The sequence below is a fragment of the Ambystoma mexicanum genome, chromosome 11 (assembly GCF_040938575.1).
Source record: "Ambystoma mexicanum isolate Mex_15411 chromosome 11, UKY_AmexF1_1, whole genome shotgun sequence".
Lineage (NCBI taxonomy): Eukaryota > Metazoa > Chordata > Amphibia > Caudata > Ambystomatidae > Ambystoma > Ambystoma mexicanum.
The window spans coordinates 401,160,608-401,172,770 of NC_090934.1; the positions used below are offsets into that span (position 1 = coordinate 401,160,608).

At 40.2% G+C, this 12,163-nt stretch overlaps 1 protein-coding gene across 4 annotated transcripts in view; it reads left to right on the forward strand.

The window, feature by feature from the left end:
- ARFGAP2 (ARF GTPase activating protein 2) overlaps positions 1-12,163 on the forward strand; it is an 885,096-nt gene that overhangs the window by 227,444 nt on the left and 645,489 nt on the right. The gene's annotated exons all lie outside the window — the stretch shown is intronic.

The window sequence follows — 12,163 nt, forward strand, 5'->3', positions numbered from 1 at the left end:
GAAATATTGAAGGCATGATCTGGGATATTCTGATCTCAGAAAGCTGGAGCAAAAGGAAGTGGGCGATGTGAAGATTATGTTCTCCCTCCCAATGGCCACATCCTCAATCTCCTTAAGGCTTGAGCTTGGAATGGATGGTGTCGCTTATGAGACGAAGTTGAAACTCCTTCTGTACTTCATAATTAATTACTGCGGCTTCCTTGATGAATTATACATTCGTGTTTATGTATGTTCTTACACAAAATGGGACAAGAATGCTTCCTTGGGTCAGCTATGTAGTTGATTTAGAAACAACATTGGGACTACCCCTGTTTCCACTCTTGTAAATCGAGACACTACAAACCTGAAAGAGCATATCAAGCAGAAATATAAGGACTGGTACTCTAAAGCAAAGTTCTCATTGATGGGGCCCACTGGCATTAAGGCAAAGCATCTTGCGCTGAACCAATTTTATAGTGTTGAGAAGTAGTTTAACTCGATCGAAGATAAGGAGGCCATCATTTTGAATCTAAAGGCTAGATTAGGTGTGTTGCCATTGGATATAGTTACAATCAATTGGGGATTTGGTGACACCCCTGTCGTTAAACTCTGTCAAGCAGGGCTGGAAGACCTAAGAAATGTTTTATTTCTTTGGCCTTTATGCAAAAAATCTGCAATACAGGGGGTGTATTGGCAAGGCTTTTGATTTCTTTTTAAGCACGGAAGAATATTTGTAGCTTTTGGGCCCATCGACATTTTTAAGGAAAGCATGGCATCTTAGAAGAACTTTTTTTATCTTAAGTGTGCTATGATTGTTTGACCATGTAAACATTGTGTCTTCTGAAACCTATTTAAGCAATATTGTTAGGTGAACTGTTGTGTGGGGTTCTAGAGGGCCATTATTCAGGATTTCATGGTGACTGTGATGATGATTTGTCTTTTTATCTTTGTCCATTTTATGGTTATTATACCAAAATACATTGTGTTTACTACTACTACCATGTTTTACTGCTTTTTCCGATTAGACTCCTAGTTTGCGTGTCTCCTAAAATCCTGTGTTCTCCAATACTTTACTGTGATTTCCTGTAGCTCTCTGGCCGGCCCATCTTGGCCCTTTTCCTGCTCCCACCTGCAAGGCTAAAAACCTTGGGGTCATCTTCAACGCCACACTCTCCTTCTCTCCTCACATCTCTGACGTCTCTAAGATGTCACACTACCAGCTACACCTCCTCAGAGGTATTTTTACTTTCCTCTCCTTCCCCCAGAAGGTCAGTGTCTCCAGAGCTTTGGTTCTCTCTAGGCTGGATTACTGCACCAGCCTCTTTATAAATATTCCTTCGTCTACTCTTCGCCCTTTGCAGCTCATCCAGAACAGAACTGCGAAACTTGTCCTTGGCCTCAAGCCCAGGGATCGTATCTCCCCTGGACTGAAATCTTTGCACTGGCTCCCAGTGGCTACAAGAATTCAGTTCAAAACCCTCTGCATTTTCCACAAGGCCTTCTGGGGCCTAGGGCCTCAATACCTTCAACTCTCTCTTCCTAAATATCTTCCTTCTCAAGCTCTTCACTCATCATCCTCCAATTCCCTCAGGGTCAGTCGCTTCTCCAAGAAACGAGTTGGTGGTAGATCCCTTTCTTTGGCTGGGGCCTCCCTCTGGAACAGCCTCCTTGCCTCCCTGAAACTTGAGGAGAACCATCTCTGGTTCCGCAAGCACCTCAGAACCTTCCTCTTTGCTTCCGCTTTCTCTCCTCCTCGCCCCTGCTGATCTCCTGGCTGATACTGAAACTGCAATGCTTACCCTCTGATCTCAGGCCCAGGCTTGCACCCGCCAGTTGCACACCTGCACTGCTTCCCTGGCAACCCTTGCACTCGGGGACTGTTTCTGTATCCCTTCAGCCCCCCGACCAGCACTTGACACCTGATGTCTGCACTTGCACTTGCCACCAGCTGCCCCCACTTTAATTTATTGTCTTTATCTACTGTTTATCCTATGCACTGCACTGTCGCTGCGCCCCTTCCCCCTGCACGGCCCCCGCCCCCTGCACTTGCGCGATCTCAATGTCTCCTGGGCTAGTAAGAATGTTGTCTGTCTTCCTCTGTTCCCCCTCCCTTGCCTCATCGCACCTTGAAACACTTGTGTATAGGCACGTTATAAATGCCATATCATATATCATATTGTAACTTGTGACATTTAGGAACAAGGCCCCATATCATCCTAGGGTTGGACTTCATTGGATTGAGGGATGCTGCACTTGTGCTTATTTTGACTGGTTTTACCTATTTTCCTTGCATCCAACTACTCACCTGTTTAACACTGGTAACTAATTCATATGCAACTATATTCACTCATTGGCGAATGTGTATATATGTTTATAAGGTTTTGTGTGGCAATTCTTGGCTGTGATTTGTATATGCTTAGTGTGTAATTAAAAGCCTAATAAAGAACTTTATTTTTATATACTTACTGTCTAACCTGAATTATTGGTGGTATTCTGTGTGGACTCATTGTATCCCTAGACCATGCTCACACTTTTCCTGAGACTAAGGCTTGACTGCTCGGCTACCTTACCGTGATTGGGTTTCTACTAACCTCTCAGTGCCTTACTACTTTACTTAAATGGGGTGGCCTCACAAACATTTTCCCACCAAGGGCTGATTTGAGAAATCTATCTTAACAGAGCCTTAGATGGATGAGGCGGTTTGACTTCAGGATCTCACGTATAGCTATCTAGAGATTAGATAGTAGGGGTTAACACGCTTTGCCTACTAACCTAGCGATTAGGGAGTGCTGGGCTAAGATCAGAACTTCTACAACTGGATGAGAGAGAGAGGGATCGCCCTTAGCAAACTGAAGAAAATTACAATAAAAACCCTTGAAACATCTCTGGGAATCTGAGTGTACTTCAGGTCATCTGTGACATTTGGATGAATTACATAATTCATTGTTTTTCAGGATTTGTCTCTATTTTTGCCTCCTGGCTCACTGTTTGTTGGGGTGCTTTTTAAATCCCTACATTTAAGGATGTAGGGGTAAGTGCAAGTTACTCAGCATAGTGACTATTGTAGTCTGAGTCCTACCCATGCCTGCTACTAAGAGTACAATTGAACCTCATAGTGATATAAGGACCAGCAGTTGTGAGAGATGTGCCTGTAATGCAGGTTCTGTGTGGGCTATGCCTATGCATGCATCATGTGTTTTTTTTCTCCTTTCTAATGTTTCTCTGCTCTGCAGTATACTTGAGAATGTTCCTTTTACCACGGCTGACTTTGCAGAAGTATGAAGGAAAGCAGACTGTGGACTAGGAATACAATAGCCACTACAGCGAACAACCTTTTACTTGATTTGTGATCTTACTAAATGATAGGGATTTAGTGTTTTCGGTGTTGTATGCCTGTCGTTGATTAGCATGTTACTATTAAAGATTTGAGATTTAACTTTGCATTACTCCTTGTCCTACTATTTCATGATGCACTGGAGAAGGGCCCTAAAGGACCATTCCTAGGTGGCACCTGTATTTGTTTTTGTATTTTATTTATTTGTAGAGCGCAAGCCGAGCCCTGAGGCAACTGGGCGCTAGTCTTAAATGTTTTCTGGGTAGCTGAAAATAGTCTTTCCTTCTGTATTTCAGAGTGTTCATTGTTTTGTGTCGGGCCACAAACGACTAAATGGCCAGATTAACACTAAACTACTGCATATTTAATGAGTTCCCTATGACTGTTGTGTCCTGTGAGCAAACTTTGTCCCCTGCTATTACTTGTATGGCAGATGTTATAGTGTGTTATATTCTTATTTTGACCGGTCCTTGTTCACATACAAAATTAGTTTGCTAGTTACAGTTGTGTTGGAAGAAGAAATAAAAGGAATCTCATTTCATTTCCCAGATTTCATTTGGTCCCTCAAAATATTCAGCACCAGAGCACCTCTTCGGCACTGTCAGTGTGTCGGCTTTCTCTTTAGAAATTAGTGAAACTATTCAGAATATAGCTCTTGATTTATTTATTTTCCTTAAAGAAACATGGTTTTGGCCCTTATTAGTTATGTCTGTTGAATGTGTGCCGCAGGGTTTCTCTCTGGTCCATGAAGACTGAGTTGGAAACGTAGGAGGGAGGAGTAAATTGTATTCTTAAATAATTTCGGCAATGCACACAATCTCAAATGCTAAAATTGTCTCCCCACTTGTAAACTTTCTTTAAGTGAGCGTTAAGATAATATTGTACATCCTATCTCTCAACAACAGGGCCCTAGTCAACATTTCTTTTTTAATTTTTTTTTTTTAATTAACTTTCTTATTCAAACAAGTACATGTAAGATAAAATACAACCAAAATCAACATGAAATATAGCATATATGAACACATACATCCATTAAAATCGCCATACCCCAAGTAATCAAATAAAGAAATACTCCTAAAAAATTCAGGAAACTTCTATACAAAAGTCATAAAACATTTCCTAATAATAATAAATCCTATACAATAAAAAATTATCCAAAATTCCCAACATATTGACACAAAACAAGACTTAACAAAAACAATACACCCAAAACTAGACAAATCATCTACTCACTAACAGCAGACAAGATGAACACTAATACAAATATTTATTCACCTAGACTTGCTGATCATACAGGCAATGAACTATTACCATATAAGTCAATAAAAGATTCCAATAGAACCCAATAAGCTTCTTCCTTACCCTTCCTCTTATACATAACTAATGCAAAATCAGATAAAATCACTACATCATTAATCCATTCTTCTACCGTTGACTTTTTCCTCGTCTTCCAAACTTTCAAAATCCGTTTCACTGCAATTACCAAAATTCTATTTATCCATGAACCATATAAACGAGCCGTTACACACCGACCAGTATTTGTCAAAAGCAAGATCTGTAACAATCCTCTTGGAAACTTAATGGAAAGGGTCAAATCTACTCTGTCAAGGACTTCACACCAGAAGGTAATTACCCTGGGACAATTCCACAACTTATGAAGTAAGTTCCCTTTTTCCCTCCCACATCCATAACACAAATCATCAGTTACCAATCATAAGGCGCACATACGCTCAGGAGTCTAATATAATCTCCCCAAAACTTTCTGATGGATTAATCGCAATTTAAGACCCATTTTACTACTATGTCCAGCACACCATACATTTTTTCAGACTTCATCAGTAATAACACAGCCCAAATCTGAATCCCATTTTCGTTTCAGAATATTCCATGAGTCTAAAAAAGAATCATTCTCGGGCATAAGCTTTAAATACGTGGAAACATTTTGTGGTGATAAACAAAACACATTCCATCCTGCTGGTTCTTGCTCTACTGGTTTGGATAACATACCAAACACTGACCAAAAGACATTCCAGATATTTATATCTACTTATCTCTGTCCTTTCTAGCTTGAACAAGGTCTGAAGTTCCTGAAAAGTTTTCAAACGCCCATCCTGCATCTAATCCCTAATGACAAAATCCCCCTCGAAATCCAACTTCGCCAACACAATGTCCTGTTATCAAGTTGTATTGCAGGATTATTCCAAACAGATGCCTTATAGTTCAAAAAGGCATTCCCATCAAAATTAAACAACTACCATAGCATCATGTCTTTCGCAAGTTTAACAGTTAGTAGCTTAGCAGAACCCCTTGGTAGCTTCCACATTGAAAAAAAACATTATCCAATTGAAATTGTAACAAGGCCTCCCTCTCAATTGTTAACCACACTGGCTCTTTCGTTTCTGCCAAGGCATACAAGGCCGCCGCCTTCAAAATAAATCCCTTGTAGTACTTTTCCAGATTCGGATAACCAAAACCCCCATCTTTAGTGCCCCACTGTAAAATAAACTTTGGAATCTTGGGGGCCTTTTGCTCACCCCAGAGAAAATCCAAGAAAACAGGATCAATCTCCTTAAGTTGTCTTAGTGAATGCAAGAGGTATAGACTGCATAACATACAAAACCTTTGGCAGAAGCAACATCTTAATCGTGTTAATCTTTGCTCATATCCCCAAATCTAATCTCAACCATTTCCTTACATCTCTCCATAAGGTTTCCAACAACTTATTCACATTAAATTTAACCATTTTCTTTATGGCATGGAACAAGAGCGAAGGCCCCTCGAAGGAGGGCTGGTGGGCCGACCTACAAAAATGGACAATAGCAGAGACGGCAGTCTGGACGAGAACCACTCAAAGGGGGGAGAGTAACAATGGGGCCAGATTATTGGCATGGAACTCTTTAGTACAAGACCTGCTCGGCAACAGAAGCGGGGATGACGCGAGCGACCCGGGCAACTCCGGTAACGAAGACGTTGGCCCGCCCACGCCGGAAGGCACCACATAATTCAGAGAAAGGAAGGACTGAGGAGAGGAAGGCCAGGCCGAGGCCTGCGCAGACACTGAACAGTGCAAATCCTACTTGGGAAGGCCAACATATATATGCATAGACGAGAGTAGGGGACACTCCCAATGAGAGGAGGGAGGTTGCAGAGGGACTGGTCCCTCTGCCATAAATGCGACAACTGTTAGAGCCACGCCCGAGGAGGCGACGGAATATGAACATACTGCGGCGGCCTTTGAGGGAGGGTGGGGGGAGGGAGAGGGAAGGGAGAGATGGGGAATGCGTTCTTGTTTTTTTGTTTGTTCTTTCCCTTTTTTCTTATGTTGTAAAACAATAAAAAGAAGTTAAAAAAAAAAAAAAAATTTAACCATTTTCTTTATATCACTCGTAAGGAAGATCCCCAAATATTTCACATGCATTGCAGACCAGCTACATTTCCAATCTGCAAAGTCACCCCTCCTTACAGCTGTCGAGAGTTGAAACACCTCAGTTTTTCCCAGTTTATTTTATAATCTGAGAACTTACCCATTCTCTCAAGTACTTCCCTAAGAAAGACACTACCCCTCTCCGGATCCGAGAGTACTAGTACCATATCATCAGCATAAGAAAGCACTTTCACCTCTTTTGCCCCAAATTTCAGTCCCCGAATTCTCTGCTCATTTCTTATTATTGCAACTAAGGGCTCCAAAGCAATGTTGAATAAAAAAGGCGACAAGGGACACCCCTGCCTCGTCCCCCTAGTAAGAGTAAAGGATCCGATAATTCACCATTAACCCAAACACAGCCCTGAAGAAAATGAACCATTCTCCGAAATGTATCACCAAACCTCATTTTCTCCAATGTAAAATCTAAAAGCCCAATTTACTCTGTCGAATGCTTTCTCAGCCTAGTCAACATTTCTTACAAGTATTTTCTGACATGTTGCACCATTCTGTGTTGGGCCATGAGAATAATATCTATCTTGGTGATTTTAACCTTCAAGAATCAGAAATATTTGTGCCATCATTAACAAATTTCAGGATTTGCTTTAGGTTTTTCTAATACATCAGTTTGTGATGGATTTGACACATCACTTAGATAATATTCATGACTTGATTTATAGATATAGAAAAGTTGATTAACTGTCATGTCCTGATTGAGGTTGATTGGCTCTGACCATTTCATTATCAATCATGGCCAACTAAAACGTTTTTTAAAAAAAATACATAATTTTTGTTCAGTGTCCATTTCTAAGTTTCAAAATGCAAGGACCTGCTTCTCTGAGCCCTTTATTTGGCTTGAGAGATCCTGATGATTTTTTGAGTTTTCAATCGTTGGCTTTTGCCCCAATACATTTTTCGGAAACTTTGAGTTAAGGCGCATTTGTGGTATTCTAATGATCCTAGGCTAAATAAGAAGATTGAACAACTCAAACATAATTGGTATTGAGATCGGAGGAGACCACTTTATTTCAAGCTTGTATTAAGAGGAGGAATCGTATTATGGGAGTAAAGTTTTTTTCTATGTGCAGCATATTTCATATGCAGTAAATAAACTTCTATAGAACCATTGAACACTGTGCTCACCCTAGTGTCTTCTCACCATGTGACTTATCAACTGAGAAATGTGCTAACGTTTCCTTTTTTTTTCAATAAGTGATATTCCTAAAATCTTCCTTTTTGGCTAAAGCTCATGATCCATTACTAATTTGTCAACCCAGAACCTGCTTTTCTTGGCATTATTTCAAATTGGTTTCTCCTTAAGCTGTAGAAAAATATTAACTTCACTAACACCAACCTGTTATGCTGACAATGCCATAGCTACCTTCTTTAGTAAGAAAATACTGGTTGAATCCCTTGGACTTATAAGTGCGTTTATTAATATTTTTTTATTATATGTCCATCCCTTACTTTTAAAGACTGGACTAGAAGAAGCCATTCTTGGATCCTGACAATGTTCATAACTAATTGCCTGGTCATTAATGTTCCCTTTTTGGGTAAACCTTTGGAAAAAAGGGCTTCCCTTCAATTAGACACTCACATTGATGCTTATCTATAACTGGATTATCATTGTAGGTTTTGTACTTTCTGCAGCACAGAAAGCGCTATGCAGCAAATTGTGGATGATCGTCTCCATTAAACTGATTCAAATGAGCCTTGTTTATTGGTGATGCTGAACCTGTCTGCAGCTGTCTGCTGTAGAGAAAGCACCATTGTCCATTACAAAAAATATGTCTTGGCGTTCTTTAGCATAGTAGGCTCCTATCAGAGGTTTATACTGAATTTCTCAGAGAAAGCTGGGTCCTTAACCAACAAACTTGGTAAAAGCCACCCAGACACCATCAAATTGTTTGCAAGCTCTTAAAAGGTCTTAGACCATTTGAAGGATGCTCTTTGCAAAAACCCAGTACTCGCCTGTCTGACTTCTCTAAATAATTAATCCTTGATGCTTCATCTGTTGGTCTTGGGGTAGTATTATCACAAGTGCAGGAGGTAGAAGAAAAGCCTGTAATGTTCATCAGTAGGAAACTGTTTTCCCAGGAAAAGAACTATTCATTGGTCAAGTTGGAATGTTTAATTATCCAATCGGCCGTATTCAGCTCATGATATTTATTATCCAACTGACTCACAGTTTAAACTTATTACAGGTCACACCCCATTAGTCTGCATGGCAAGACACACGGACACCAACCCCTGTGTCCAAGGATGGATTTTGGCCCTAAAACCACACTCCTTTAAAGTTGAATATTGAGCTGTGGCCAAACAGGCAAATGTAGATTTTCTATACTGCTGCCACCAAATGGGTAGCAGACAGGACCTGTAATTATGCTACTACGCAATCTTATGCCATCACAGGGACTCTTCAATGGAACAAGCTTGACAACTGCGCGTCTAGAAAGACGCATCATAGAGGCCCTTGTGATCGTTAGAACTTAGATACTGTTCATACCTCTCATTCTATCTGATACGTGTGGCCTTTTCAATTACCATTAATAAGTCACAGGGACCTAGGGCCCCTTCCTGGAAGCGATCAGTGGTAATTGCGATATTTAAGAAGGGGGCACAAGTGACTATGAATTACCGACCAATATTGACCTTCAAGATATGCTAGAAAGGCATATGTTACGCCGGGAACAGCTTGTTTTCCTTATTTTACACCACATTTTTATTATAAGTGATGGATCTTCCCCCTTCATCAACCTATACCATAAATTACTTGTTGCATCAAGATTCATATAACGATGACTCGGCTCGATCCGACGTACAATCTAATAGATGTTTTTTTGTTTCCACTGAACCAATACTGGTACATAATCTGCAAATCCGCTCCTCGCCAATTTCAGCAATAAATAATCAAGCCATGCCTATTTTATTTATTAATTTATTATTGAATTATTAATATTCAAAATATGCCAAATGGCTTTTCATACACAACATAGAGAACATACAAACAACATTACAATACACAATATCACCGTTTAAAATCAATCACTAAGTTGAATATGAAATTCATGATAATCTTAAAAGTATCTGTTGGGTAAAAACTATTTCAATCACAATGAAACATTCATTTATATGGGTAACACTAAAACCTATAAAAAGAGAATAAGAATGTACAAGTTAAAAGGATATGTTCAGAACAACGAATAACATATTTATTAGGCTACACTGCTCATAATTTCCACACACTTCAGTAGAATGTAAAAAAGCAGCCCATGTTAAAGTGAGATCATCCAAGTTAATACTGTTATTATATGCCTTCTAATAGCTTGATCGTAGCCCAACAAGACGTTCTCAACCAACTAGTAAATGTTTGAGTGTTTTCAGTTCGTCAGTACCGCAGAGATTGCAATAGCACGCATGGCGGGGAATTCCTAACTGAGCACCTCGAGTCATAAGTGCAATGCTTACGTTAAATGTAATTCCCAAATATTGCTTGGCAATCACACTATTAGGAAATGCTGCTATATATGAAGGTTTGGTGTCATGGCAAGAGAGATACTCACAAAAATCAGTGTTATGATTACCAGACAGTAAGTTGACAAGATACTGTTCTTTACTATGCTGCAGTAGTTTTGTTTTAAGTCTGGTCTTTATCACATACACAGCCTCATTGGGCAACATACCACAGCATCCTTCTTGCCATTTTAAGCAAAGCCTGAGCATCATCCCTAAAGTTTCAATTTCACAAAATGCCTTTACAAATGCACCTATCATAGTGTCAGACTCTGATTTTAACAATTTATCACAAAACAAAATGGATTTCACGGTAGCATCAAAAGTGATTCCACCTAATTCGAATTCAAGGTACAGGTACTCAACTGGAAGTGACAGTGGCAAACCTAGGAGCCTATGCAAAAGGACTGCTGCATACCTTCTTAGTATGGTCCCATATGTGCCACCCCAAATTTCAATTCCATAGAACATTATCGATCTAACTTTCGTGTGGTACAACAGCAAGATGGTATCAATAGACATTCCAGATTGTTTCCCGACAAAATGCCTAATCACGTTGACTGTTTTGTTACATTTTACTTTGATGTCTTGCCAATGAATGTCCCAATTCAGATTATTTTGTAGGTGGACGCCGAAATAATTATAACAAGTGATATTCTCTAGATACACCCCATTCAGAGAGCAAGCAAGATTATGGTTCTTAAGAGCTTTAGGAGCAAATTGCATTGTTTTACTTTTCTCGAAGTTGATGGCTAACCCATTAGCTTCTGCATATTTGCCTAGCTCGTTCACCATGCTTTGTAATCCTCTGGGTGTATGGTCTTTCAAGACTAAATAGCCGGCATAAGCCAACCAGCTGGTGAAATGCCGACCCATCTTTACAAGGCATATTGTAAAACCAGTGAATGCAAGACCCAAATCAGAGAGGTAGAGGTTGAAGAGGGAGGCAGCAACTGTACTCCGCTGTTTGACACCTCGTTGAGTCGATATACGGGCGGATAGGCTGCCTTCTGCATCTTACCTAATCCGAACAGTTGTATCAGTGTATAGTAGCGTCAACATTTTCAGTAGCCCCAAAGGAATGCTCCATGATATAAGTTTTTTTCCAAAGTCTGCCTCTAAGGACCGAATTAAAAGCAGCTTGGAAATCTATAAAGGCAGCATAGACCATTGTGTTTCTGCGCATCCACGCATATTCATTCGATGAGACTAGTATCTACAAGTTGTGGCCAGTATTGGATATTTTTATGAAGCCCATCTGATTAGGGGGCAGTATCTTGTTAATACTTATCCAATAATTCAATTCAGTTAAAAGCACCTTAGCAAATATCTTTGACGGCACGTCCAGCATTGCAAGCATGCGCTAATTAGACACCAGGTTCTTTTTTGTGCACAGGCAAGATGTCTTTGAAAAGAGTAAGTGTAAGCAAGCAGCCCACTTGTCAGGTTCAGTTTTTACCAGGGAATTGCAAATGCCATCAGGGCACACGGCCCGCTAGTTATTAAAGTGCCTGATAATGTTGGCGATATCATTTATGGATGACTTGCAATTCCAGACTACATCAGGAAGAGATGATGGGGCATCATCGGGCTCGTTTACCCCAAGCGTCTTTGCGATGTACATCCTCCAGTCAGGTTCAGTGGCTCCGATGGTTAAGAGTCTGCGTGGTTGAGAACCATGCAGGACTGACCAAAATCGAATGTTATCTTTTTGTAATGCTGACTGAGCAATCTTTCCATTTGTTCAGATTGCACATGTATTGATAATCAGACAGCCATTTACAATATCTCTGTTTGAGACTTCTGATGTGGCAACTAACTTCACTGAGTGAAGGAGGCCTAATGTGATAAGAGAAAGTTACTTATGGATTTTCTTAAATCGCATTTTGCCGTTGCTATAACAGGGTCGTATGGCA